Genomic DNA, 12894 nt, shown 5'->3' on the forward strand with positions numbered 1-12894 from the left:
GACATGAGGGATGGGCGGGGCTTGCTATGAAGATACTTTCTGTTTCTATTTCAGTAGAAATACAGTACAAATCAGATCTCACAGTAGATTAAAGAAACTGAGCATCAACAGAGAATTATACATAATAACATACAGTATATAGGCTACAGCAAAAAATAGGGGGCTGTTTCATAAAAGACACTAAGAAAAGCGGGGATTAAAGTCCAAAACCTGACTTGAAATAACCTAACAAATAAATCGGGACTAAAGCGGTTTCATAAATGACAATTGAAGTTTACGCAATCTCACTAATTTGATCCAGGTTCAATGAGTCAGTATAATTTGATGTGCACGCTTATTCATAAGCAGCCCAATGTCGATCATGGGTCAAATTGATCCACCACGGCAAACAGCGAATATATCTGTGCTGTTTAATGCATTTGGGATGTTGTATTTTCCTCAGTGCATAACTGACACGTCACATGTATATTTTTCATCTGTAAATGTTAGAAAGTCATGCAAATATATCCATTGTGCTGTCAGGAGTGGGCGAGGCTTAGCGAGCGAACGAGTGATGCTGCGCGCATGCGCGCTACACAGATGGAGCAGAATAGAGTACTGGGGCAGTAATTCTGAATAAAATATACATTCTGCTAAAATATTCGTTGTTAGACATTAAATGTGACACATAGATATTTAATCCTACATATAAGTGTATTTTATGATAGCAGTGACTGCAATCAAATGTAAGATGGCTCATACAGCCATACTAGCTCAAATGAGTTAAATGTGTGTTCCTCTTATCAGTTAAAATGTAGTCATTATTTATTTAAATTTTGAATTCAGTGATTTTAACTTTTGATTTAGTGTTTTTAATGCTTTAAATAGCCATTTTAGATTGCAATGTTTTAATATTTTAGTAACCATAAAAGGTACAGCTTTCATAAATTCAGAGAGAAAGGCTGCATGGCTAGAAACTGCTGATCAACTAAATGCGCAAGTAGCAACTGTTAAAATGTCATTAGCCTGCCCTACATTTTGGGCACAATACATTAAATACAGTAGGTTGTAGCCTATTTTTTTTTTATTTTTTTTTTATTTGATTATTTATGGTGTATTTTCTGTATACTTTTATTTTTGGACTAATAATAAAGTCAACTAATTGTATGTGAGAGAGTCAGTGGTAATATCGATGCGTTCCTATTAGTCTCAGCTTAGCCTTGCAGTTAGCCTGCTCCTGACCAGTTTAGTTTCCCAGCATAAGTTGCCACAGTGACTGAGTTTGAGCTATGGCAATTTTGCTTTCAGAAACAAATCAAGTGAAAATAAGTCAGAATTACTAAAATAAGCCTGGCTTATTTGGTAAACTAGTTTTATGAAACAGGCCCCAGAAGGCACTCCCAGTCAACACGTGAGATCACGCGATGATCACAGTGATATCACACCATTCTCATACGGGGATCCTCACAGTGTGAGTGATATATGAACTCATTGTGAATTCAAAATGATGAGCAGGTTGAGAGGAGGCAGTTCAAATATCAGTCGCTGGGGGACATTCTGCTTCCTGTTTCTCAACACTATCACAGAGATATCACAGTGCTCTCACATGATGAGCTCATGAGTGCACGCCCAGCGAACAGATTTCTGTTATGAGAACCTTCTCCAAACATACAACTGACTTCCAGACACAGCCTTCGATGAAATCAACTGAAATAAAAGAATACATTAAATCTCTCATGATCTCAGCAGAGAACGAATAAACAACTTCACAAACAGCATCACCTGCTTCACTCATTACTAACCAGACTGACTTTATTTCTGATATCTACAAAAGCGCTTATTGAGAATTAGATATTTTATTGTTTCGTTTGATGTTACCATCAAAGTGATTAGTGTTTGGTTTAGTTGGGCTCCTGACCCTTGACTTTATAACATTATATTTTTTTGGGCTGCTGTAACTGTGTTTGTAAAGCACATTTGTTATGGCAAACGACACCAAAAAGAGACTGCAACCAGGGGCCTGTTCCATAAAACAAGTTTACCAAATAAACCAGGCTTATTTCAGTAATTCTAACTTATTTTCACTTGATTTGGTTTCTGAAAGCAAAATTACCATAGCTCAAGCTCAGTCACTGTGGCAACTTATGCTGGCAAACTAACCTGGTCCAGAGCAGGCTAACTGTCCGGCTAAGCTGAGCTCCTCTAACACTGACCAATAGGAATGCACATACAATTAGTTGACTTTATTATTAGTCCAAAAATAAAAGTAGCCTATACAGAAAATACACCTTAAATAATCAAATAAATAAAAAATAGGCTACAACCAACTGTATTTAATGTATTGTGCCCAAAATAGTCTAATGACATTTTAACATAGTTGCTACTTGCGCGTTTAGTTGATCAGCAGTTTCTAGCCATGCAGCCTTTCTCTCTGAATTTATGACAGCTGCACCTTTTATGGTTATTAGAACATTAAAACATTGCAATCTAAAATGGCTCTTTAAAGCATTGAAAACACTAAATCAAAAGTTAAAATCACTGAATTAAAAATTTAAATGAATAATAGAAATCAGACTACATTTTAACTGATAAGAGGAACACACATTTAACTCTTTTGAGCTAGTATGGCTGTATTAGCCAGCTTACATTTGAAAAATACACTTATAAGTAGGATTCAAATTCTATGTGTCACATTTAATGTCCAACAACAAATATTTTAGCAGAATGTATATTGTATTCGGAATTCTTGCGCTATTATTCTATTCTGCTCCGTCTGTGTAGCGCGCATGCGTGCAGCAGCGCTCGTTCACTCACGTAAGCCTCGCCCACTCCTGACAGCAAAATGGATATATTTGCATGACTTTCTAACATTTACAGATCAAAAATATACCCATGACGTGTCAGTTATGCACCGAGGAAAACATAACGTTTCAAATGCATTAAACAACACAAATATTCGCTGTTTGCCATGCTAGATCGATTTGATCAATGATCGACATTAAGGGCTGCTTAAGAATAAGCATGTACATCAAATTATCCTGACTCACTGAACCTGGCTCGAATTAGTGAGATTGCGTGAACCTAAATTGTCGTTTATGAAACCGCTTTAGTCCCGATTGATTTGTTAGGTTATTTCAAGTCAGGTTTTGGACTTTAATCCCCGCTTTTCTTAGCGTCTTTTATGGAACAGGCCCCAGGTGATGTTGGCTTGTTATTAACAACAAAATCATCACCTAGATTCAGTAAGCAGTCTTTGTGAAGTGTTGTTAATCTGAACATTTTAATTATAACAGCTTTTTGATTATACAGTAAAGGGTCAAACAGTGTAATTTATGAATGATTTTAAAAGCTTAAGTCACAAATATTTTGAACTATGGTGTCACTTAAAAACAAAGAGAGATATCAAGAATCGGTGTATGAATCTCAACAATAATGACAATCAAAAGCTTCATGCTGCAATGCATGCTGGGTATCTAGTCTCTGTGCAGTGAGTGTGTAGGCATATAGATTCAGATAGCTATATATATATATATTTTAGTATTATTAATTGTCATTTACTAAATGTACTGGTGCTTCAACAATATTTGTGTACAATGTATAATGATGCCTATTATAACATCACTTAGACTTGTATATACTGGCGGGTGACGCTAGGGGGCGATGGTGAGCCGCAGGGAGTTTCATTCATGTATGAAGAAGTCACACTGCCAGTCGTTAAAACACATTACTGTGAAATGAACTAATTTCTTGTTGTGTTTATTAACTTTGCAGGTAAGATAAGTGATGTGGCATCGCAGCTTATGTTCATGAAAGGTGTATGTTATATGGGGATTTCATGTGTTTGTTTAATGCACTTATGTTTTGAATGGATAGAATTGACCGCGTTAGCGCACCCGCGGCTGGTTTGCGGCCGAGTTGAGGCCGCGCGAAGTATTGCGTCATGAAAGTGATTGATGTTGACAGAGAAGATTATAATTAAAAATGCACTCAATCTTGTTTGTAAAAGAAAGTTAAGTAATATTCGATTATAAAGGCGTTTGTATTCTGTAATTTTATCATTGTTTAATGATTACTATGATGCTGGTGGAGTTTACAAATGTTTAGTATTAAGTGCGTATACACAGTTAGTGTGTTCATTGAGTGTTATTGTAGTGCTAATTTCAGTGAGTTATAGTCTATATGGTGGAATGTATTGTTCTCATTTTTGCTTTACTTTATGTAATGTTATATCAGAAGATTGCTCAAAGTGAGTTTATTGAACTAGAGTTTCATTCATGTATGAAGAAGTCACACTGCCAGTCGTTAAAACACACTACTGTGAAATGAACTAATTTCTTGTTGTGTTTATTAACTTTGCAGAGTGTGACAAAATAAAAACTAATATGTGCCACCAGACAACATCGCCTCTTCTGTGTGTGCAACAAGTGCACTTTGACCGCACATTGGTTGACCGCTGTGAGGTTACACTTTTAGCTCACTGTTACCTCACATTGTGACCTCATCACGAGTATCCTGTGAGCTCATGGTGACATCACTGTGAGATCAAATTGTTGACTGGGACTATCAAAGTATATTTTTAAATACATTTTAATATTAGTAATCTGCTTATAAACAATGTTACACTGAAAGTTCTTAAAAAAATTAATAAATAAAAAAAAAACATCCATCCATACATGTCAGAATACACTTTAAATAAAATATGTTTAAAAGTTACACTGACAAGTGGCTTTATTTTTTTTTAAAAAGTAAATCTTTCTCACTTATTAAAATAAAAAGTCGCAATGTCACACTGAGTTAAACTGAAAACATTCCAAAGAGCACACATACTGTCGGGCCCATAGACTGTAAAAAAAGCTTCCTTCCACTATAGAAAAGTGAAGCGAATACATCTCAGTAGTAAAAAATGAAATTAAATACTTAGGTATTTGGTTATCTAAGAAAACAGATAATTTAGAAAACTTAAATGTTGATAAAAATCTAGAGAAATGTAGATTAATAATGAACAATTGGTTGCAGAGAGACATAATGATCTTTGGTAAAATCTTATTAACGAAAGTTGAAAGTCTTTCTAGATTCATCTATCCATGTTTTTCTTTAGCAGTGTTTGCTAAGAAGATAAAGGCAATAAATAAGTTAAATTTTGATTTCATATGGAAAATGAAAAGTCATTACATACGTAAAAGTGATATGATTAAAGATTATGAAGAGGGTGGTCTTAAAACAATTGACTTTGATATGAATGGGGTCATCAAACTTTAGTGGTTACAGTCTTTCATAAATAATGAATCTTCATTTTGGTTTCAGATTCCTACAGCTATATTCAAAACATGTGGTGGTATTAGTTTTTTGTTACAATGCGACTTTGAATTGTCTAAACTCCCCATAAAACTTTCTGTTTTCCATCAACAAGTACTATTATACTGGTTATTATAACAGGTGTATTTTGGTGAATAGAAAATCTCTGTTTATTGATGATTTGTGGAAGAAAGGCATATCGTCACTAACACATGTTATGGACAACTTAGGGAATATATTAAGTTATGATGATATTTGTGGTAAATACAATGTAAGTTGCTCTCCTAAAATGTACGATAAAATTATTAAGAGTATACCATTGCAGATGATTAATTTAGTAAAGGAACAAGTGAAATATTTATCCTGCAAAATGATTTTTAAGAGTAAGATTTAATGTTGGGGATTCTAACATATGCCAATTATGCAATTTGGAGACAGAAACAGTTGAACACTTATTTTTTCAATATAATTTGGTACAAACATTCTAGAATGATGCATTCTGTTGGATTCACCAAAGATTACCTGCAAGACTGATCCTCTCATGAGAAATGGTTAAGTTTGGCTTGTTATTTAAGGATAAAAAGATATGTATTCAATAATTTGTTGCTTTTGCTAAAATTTTATATTAATTTTTCAAAACTCCCCCACGTTTAGTGGTGTTTAAAGATGAATTTGTAATATATTTGGAGACTTTAAGAGGGATGAAAAGTCCCAAAGCAAGATATTTGTATACCTTATTAGAGGATTTTGGTTTCATAATGTGAAAACCTCCTACTCCCCTACTTCTTTCTTTCTTTTTTTTTTCTTCCCCAATGTTTTTTTTTTTTTTTTTAATTTTTATTTATTGTATGTTAAATTTAATGTGTTATATGATGTAGAGTGTGAATGAAAATTGAGTGTAATCTCAGTCTGTAGTTGTAAATCTCCCAGTTATGAATGCCTTTCTGTGTTATTGTTCAAAGCATTGAATTAAAAAAAAAAAAAAAAAAGAATACATCTCAGTATGGCCGCTGCCATCTTGAGTAAATGATGTCATTTGGAGCCAGAGTCTGCGCAGTAGAGTCGTGAGGTGGAGCCGCGGAATCAAACTCCTGCCGAAACTCCCGCAGACCCAATCACCCATAAGGACACGCCCAGTTTTTGTAGCATTAAATTACTAGCTAAAATCAAACGTATCACAAAAACGAACAATTGAACATATATCAGCGTGATAACAACTACCTTAAATGACCAAAACCATATTTCGGAAAATTGTATTGGAAGTGTAATTTATTTTTTTATTTTGACTGAAGTCCCATTCGTTTACATGGAGAGAGCGGGGTTTATGACCTGTACTGCAGCCAGCCAACAGGGGGCGATCAAAAAGCCCGCAGAGACACACCCTGGTCGAGTAGCTCCAGAGTGCACCCTGGACGATGGGGCGGGGCGCATGAGCATTCTTTTATATAGGTTTTTATGAATGATCTACGCTGTTTGGCTGTACTACAGAAATATTAAGTGCTAACAACAGGGATTTTAGTTGGAATCAATTAGCAAATGTCTTTTTTTATTTATTTATGACGAATTAGATTAAGTTCCTATCAAACGCTTGGTGGCGGCATCTCCAAGTACTTCGGGCAGAACAGAGCTGTGTAATATGAGCGGCTCACGAATTCAGTCTGGTGAACAAATTCTTAATTCGTGGCCATGATATAGTCTTATCTATGCTACAAATAGCCTCACCTATGAGAAATATTAATTTTGTTTCTGTGTGATTAACGTAAATAGTGCTCCTCAATCTCAACAGAAGCAGACATACTTAAACATTGAGCAGTTTTAGCTGGGCGATGTTGATAAAAATGTGAATTCAATAACTTGCATTCAATAACTTGCTAATTATTAATGATTCAATAACTTGCATTCAATAACTTGCTAATTATTAATGATTCAATAACTTGCTAATTAGTGCAATAAAGTTATTATTATTTATTTATTTATTTTTTTGCAAATTTTAATCAGCGACATCATTATCAACCTACTACATTTTTTCACAATCGATCAAAATGGGCAAGTATTGTTTTAATGTCATACTTACTTGCGAATGTCTGCTGAATGTCCAATGTAGTGCGGCCAACAAAGTAATTGAATGCAATAGTCCGAATGTGCGAATATAAAACCAACTTAACCCAAGTTTTCGCTCTGTGCATCGGCAAAAAAAGTTAACGATGCGATGCATCAGTTTAAAAAGTGTGCATCGGATAAGAGTTGGCATTTGTATCGCGATGCATCGTTTCTAACATATTTGCATCGGTAAAAAACGATTTATTTATATATAATGACTAGTGGATGCGCTACAATTTTATTGTTAATAAAGTGACCAATAATCTGTGACCAATATTTTATATGTAGATTGATTTCTCCTCTCAAAACTGTGTCTCAAGCGCATTCTCTCATCACCACTGCGCGTGAATATGACGAATCACAACAACACTACCCTGATAGCAACAGACTACGGAACGGATCCACAAAACGGGTCCGTATCGGAGTCCACTTGCACAGCACAGCGGATCCGGAACAGATAAGGATTATGGATCCAGACCGGATCCGGTCCAGACCCTATCCGTATCTGCTATTAAAGCGGTTCATCCGGCATTTCAGACAGAGGTGGTCCAGGGATCAAAAAGTAAAAGTCCTGCCATATGTTTATTCCACACATTAACTTAGCAGCTGATTTCACCAGAGGAGTAATCAAGTCAGTCCTTTCTAGTCACAAGCAAGTCTCAAGTCAAATCTCAGGTCCTCAAAGAGTTAAAGTTAATGAGATAATTAAGAGACTAATTAAATGATGATTGTGCATTAGTGATGAACACCTGCTGTTATTGAGAATTACAGAGGATCGGATGTTGATGTTTTATTGGATAAAATGATACCACCATCATGGAGATCAGTGCTTGCTTTTGTTGGGCTCTTGACCTTTGACTTCTAGTGTTAGATCTCTCTCTGTAACACTGCATGTGCTGTTGTAAAGCAGAGCGGTCAGTGCTGTGCTGTGAACAACTGTTAGTTCTTTTCATATGATGAGATAATCGTCCTGTTTATATCCTATATAAATATAAACAAAATTGTACTTTTTTTATTCGTATGTTCAGGTTTTGAATAACCAATTTTGTGAAACCACAGTATGCAATGAAATTACTGCTGTTACAGTGAATTAATTTTAAATCTATGTAATGCACACAAAGATTTGAACCCCAGTACTAGTTAGACACACACAGACATCAAGAACCAGCACATGAATCTCAGCAATGGTGACAATCAACAAAATGCTGCAATCCATGCTGGTTAACACCATAGTAAAAACTCCCATCATGCACAGCTGTATGAATAATTATTGTCACCACTGTTGAGGATCGTATTATAAGTGTTCATGTCTAAAAGCCTGAGCAATATATTCTTTTTTCCAATATTTAAGCATTACGATGGCATTTGTTCAATAATAAATTTTTGCATTTTGAATTGTATTGCATCACATTGCTATAGCTGCTTTGTATGTATCTTCAATGTATTGTATCGCATCGGCCACAGTTATGGAGATGCACGTCCTTAGTCGGGCCCGATGTCAACCCAGTATAATTCCATCAGCATGGGGAGCGTTTGCTAATTGGGAATATGTCGCTGTGACATCTCCATCTTATCGCAAATGCTCTCCGGACGATGTTTGGAGAATGCCGCTGTAAATCCAGCGTTCTTCTCATCGTTATTCCAGCGGACCACAAGCGGTAGCCGCCACTTATCTGACAGCAGTCAGCTGGTTTATAATAAAACAATACACACCACTCTCAGTAACATTGGCAAATTTATTAATATTTTCAATTAACATATTAAATATACAAATACATTTATCAGATGCTTTTATCAAAATCGAACGGTTCACGGGCAGTTCCAAATGGAAGTGATCATCCCTGTCCCCTTGGAGTGGGGACTTGGGAGTGAGCAGGGCATGTGCGTGTCATTATGTAGTCGTTTGGAATGCACTTGGTGAAGGGAGCATAATTTCCTCATTATCTTCAGCTGGAATGTTCCCGTGACAACGCAGCACGGTGTGCGTCAGCAGATGTCGCTGTTTAAATGTCAAATGTCTTTTTATTGTTGTTAGCATAACTGTTGCAAATAAATATACATTTTATATTTTAAAAAGTTTTTAAAATATGCTATATAATATATAAAAAGTAATATATATATATACAGTTTTTTAAAATGTAAAATGTACGTTTTTTATGCCGGTGTCCGTCAGCGAATCTGCTGAGGGACACCGTGTTGCGTTGTTATATTCATTTATCAGATGCTCATTTATCACATATTCCCACATACGCTCCCTTCACCAAGTGCATTCCAACCGACTACATAATGACACGCACGTGCCCTTCTCACTCCAAAGTCCCCACTCCAAGGGGATAGGGATGATCACTTCCATTTGAAACTGCCCGTGAACTGTTCGATACACAATACGTGTACCGTTACACCCCTAGTGCTGACAATAATTTTTCATACTTCAGTGCATGATGGGAGTTTTTACTATTGTGTTACCCAGCGTGCATTGCAGCATGAAGCATTTTGTTGATTGTCACCATTGTTGAGATGCATATGCTGGCTCTTGATGTCTGTGTGTGTCTAACTGATACAAGAGTTCAAATATCTTTATGCATTGCATAGATTTAAAAGCTGTTCACAATAGCAATTAGCGCAACACTTATTCCACCCATGAACTCAACAGCTGATTTCACCAGAGGAAGAACCAAGTCATTCCTTTCAAGTCGCAAGCAAGTCTTAAGTCATATCCCAAGTCCTCAAAGAGTTAAAGTTAATGAGATAATTAAGTGAGTCATTAAATGTTGAATTTTGCATTAGTGATGAACACCTGCTGTTATTGAGAATTACAGAGGATCAGATGTTGATGTTTTATTGGTTAAAATGATGCCACCATCATGGAGATCAGTGTTTGCTTTAGTTGGGCTCTTAACCCTTGACTCATGTGTAAGAACTCTCTTTATAACAATGCATGTGGTGCTGCACAATGAGCAGCTATGCCTGTGCAGCTAAGCTGTGTTTTTTTTTTTTTTTTCATTTGTATGTTTAGGTTTTGAAAAATCAATCCTGTGAAACTACAGCGTGCAAGAAATGTGTTGCTCTAATAGCTATAATGAATTCATTTGAAATCTACTCTTTGTAATGCATATAAACACTTGAACTCTGCTGCTATTTAGACACACACATACATCACGAACCAGCATATGAATCTCAACAATGGTGACAACCAACAAAGTTCTTCATGCTGCAATGCATGCTGGGTAAGACCATAGTAAAAACTCCCATCATGCATTGCAGTATGACTAATTATTGTCACCACTGTCGAGGATCGTATGATAAGTGTTCATGTCTAAAAGCCTGAGCTGCTGCAGTTCTATCCCTTAATATGTAATCATCACAGTGGCGTTTGTTTAATAGGTTTTTTTTTTTCCAGCAATTCAGTAACGGCTGCGCATCACTCAGTAAACCAAAGTGAAACACCTCCGTGATGCTCATTCAATTGATTTAAAAACACAAAACATTAACTAATCTGCTACATCAAGCATTTGATTCAGCAATGCACAAATGTTTGCTGTGAAAATAATATTGCATTTGCTTAGAATCAAATTACTTTGAGTTACTAAAAGGGTCAAGAGCCCAACTAAAGCAAGCACTGATCTCCATGATGGTGGCATCATTTTAACCAATAAAACATCAACATCCGATCCTCTGTAATTCTCAATGACAGCAGGTGTTCATCACTAATGCACAATCATCATTTAATTAGTCACTTAATTATCTCATTAACTTTAACTCTTTGAGGACTTGGGATTTGACCTGAGACTTGCTTGTGACTTGAAAGGAATGACTTGGTTCCTCCTCTGGTGAAATCAGCTGCTGAGTTCATGGGTGGGATAAACATATGGCAGGACTTTTACTTTCTGACTCCGGGATTGTCTGCCTCTGAATATAATAGCGCTCATACTAATACCAGGCACTTGACAGTTTCTGTTTAAACCTTTCTTATAATTATTTGAAAGACATTTTTACCACATTTATCATTGTATTAGAATGATTTTAGAACAATCTCAGAAATTGATCGATCCTTTATCCTGCTCACAATATACCGCAGCTCCTCCTTGTTGCTCTGCTGCAGCACAGTATTGTTGACTGACTAGTGACTCATCATTGCTTCTAAAAGTGCTCAGTATCCTGTTATATGTGTGTAAATATCCTGTTGCACCAGGACTACAAAGTCTTTCATTTGAAGCCTGAGATACAGGGGGTGTGGCTTTATTGCATCAGTTATTGTCCTCTTGCATTATTGACAAACTATTTCCTGTTTGATACTGTAAAGCTGCTTTGACACAATCTATATTGTATAAAGCGCTATATAAATAAAGGTGACTTGACTGTGTAATATCGTAATGTGTGGCTGGAACAATGTTATGAACAGCTTTTTTTACGTTACCTGCTCATAGTATATTGGCAGCCATAAAACACCCCAAAAACAATTTTGGAGGTTTTACTTTTGCTGGATTAAACTCATTTGACTACAGCAGCATGAGCACAGGAGCAGTGCTCAGTATCCAGCAGGATAGCCGTAATAACCCAGAATAAAACCTGCTCCGGAGCAGAGTAGCATAAATTACCATGGCGACGAAATCCGCTCAAAACCATTGAGTCCGGAAACTCAGAGTTTGCAAATTTACCAGGGTAAAAAAAGCAAAACTGGATGTGTGCAACAGTTCATTTTTGTTGTTGTTGGTTGTCACCATTTTTGAGATACATTCATTTTGTTCATGTTATTAATGTCTTTGTTTGTCCTATGTTTTTTTTTTTTGTGTGTGTGTGTAACGTGTTACAAAAATAGATTATTGTTGGCTTTCTTACTGTAGTCTCACAGTAGGTATGTTTACATGGACACTTTTTGCTTCCATCGGAATGAATTCATTCTGATTGACGAATCTGAACGTAGTGTTTACATGAACGCTAAATAAAGTGATTAGGTTGATGTGAGCGTTTATATGTCACAAGCTTCTGATCGGATTTAATATTTTGACATGCACACACTGCATGAATATACAGAGTTTGCTCGCTGTTGTCGCATAATGTTTTAAAAAGCGCACTTGATATTTATCTACTTCGGGTCCTAAATAGGCGACAACCAGCACATTAACTATTATGCAGTGCTGCTTACTTTATAAAGCAATAAAAGTGCCCCTTCCCGTGATCAAAACCAGTCGTCTGTGGATGAGAGTCTTAAACAACGACTGGGGGAACGTTGTCCTGCTCCACTTCACAGACGCTGAGTGAAAGCAGAATTTTAGAATGACTAGACTCTCATTTATGACACTTTAATCACCAGGAAGTGCAGCTCGTCATCACGCTATTTTTACGTCACTGCACATGCGCAGTTCTTTCCAGTTTTAGTTTTCAATCCGATCAAGTGTTTACATGTCCTCTCGTTCGGATTACAGAAGGAATAAACCACCATGTGACTCTTTTATTCCGATTGTGCTTCTAGTCCTATTACGATCGGATTACTAGGGTCCATGTAAATGCAGCTAGTGG

The sequence above is a fragment of the Onychostoma macrolepis genome, chromosome 01 (assembly GCF_012432095.1).
Source record: "Onychostoma macrolepis isolate SWU-2019 chromosome 01, ASM1243209v1, whole genome shotgun sequence".
NCBI lineage: Eukaryota > Metazoa > Chordata > Actinopteri > Cypriniformes > Cyprinidae > Onychostoma > Onychostoma macrolepis.